Consider the following 986-nt stretch of genomic DNA (forward strand, 5'->3'; position numbering starts at 1 on the left):
TGGCCAGAGCCTTGGCTGTGGGTTGGGACGGTCCCTAACAAAGACCGAATGATGCTTGGGCGAAGGCGCTTGCAGCACCCGGTTATTTGCAGCCGAGCTCCGTAGTACGTTACTAGGCTCAAGTACGCAGATTGCTGTGTTCACCTCCGTGTCCTGGCGGCTGGCTTGGCTGCATTTGTAGGGGTGTAAAGTTGGGGGTGTTGCGTAGTGCCTTGACTCTTCTGTGAAAATGAAGGTGTCGAGGAATCCTGTCTAGAACTGGATTTATGTCTGATTAAATCCCAAAGGGACATAACAGGTAATGCTTTTCACAGGTGTGTCTGGAACACCTTTCATTTCAGGCTGTCCCAGGGCTACGCAGGCATCGTTACCTTGGTAGTCCTACATTAAATAGTTTTGCAAACACCCAAACCTTTGGTAGGGAGCTCAATCTTAGGACCGCCCCTTGTTCTGATTGCTTGTTTCATCAGAGCTTAAATCGCCATCACCAATGGACCGAGTGGCCTAAGTGAAGTCTCAATTATTTTTCATGCCATGTATTTAGTCTAAATCCCGCGGCGGCTGACTGGTGGGACATCATCAAGAAAACCGGGCAACCTCACGGAGTTACTGGCTATCTGACAAAGTTGGCGGTGGAGTTGTGGAAAGTTGCCTGCATGACCACCCAGGGCAGGAGCTCCGCTTCTCTTTGGGCTGCTGAGCAGATCCTCATTTCAGCAGTGTGGTTGGTACTGGGTAATTGAGCCCACGAGCGCTTTGTGGGGATGGTGGTGTGACCGGCAAGGAGCTTGGCTCTTGAGGAGATGGCTGTGGGTGAGGTGTAGAGGCTGCTAGGGAAGCCGCTGTATTTTGGCAGCGGCCGCAGCGATACTGGCAGGATAGCTAGAATTTGAGGTGGCTATCTCTGTGCCCTTTCTTACAGGGCTTAACTCTGTAGATGGAGACCAACGGGGGACACTGGGAGCCAACGCCAGAGGAAAATCCCT

The sequence above is a fragment of the Egretta garzetta genome, unplaced genomic scaffold (genome assembly GCF_000687185.1).
Source record: "Egretta garzetta isolate BGI_Z169 unplaced genomic scaffold, ASM68718v1 scaffold101, whole genome shotgun sequence".
Classification (NCBI taxonomy): Eukaryota; Metazoa; Chordata; class Aves; order Pelecaniformes; family Ardeidae; genus Egretta; species Egretta garzetta.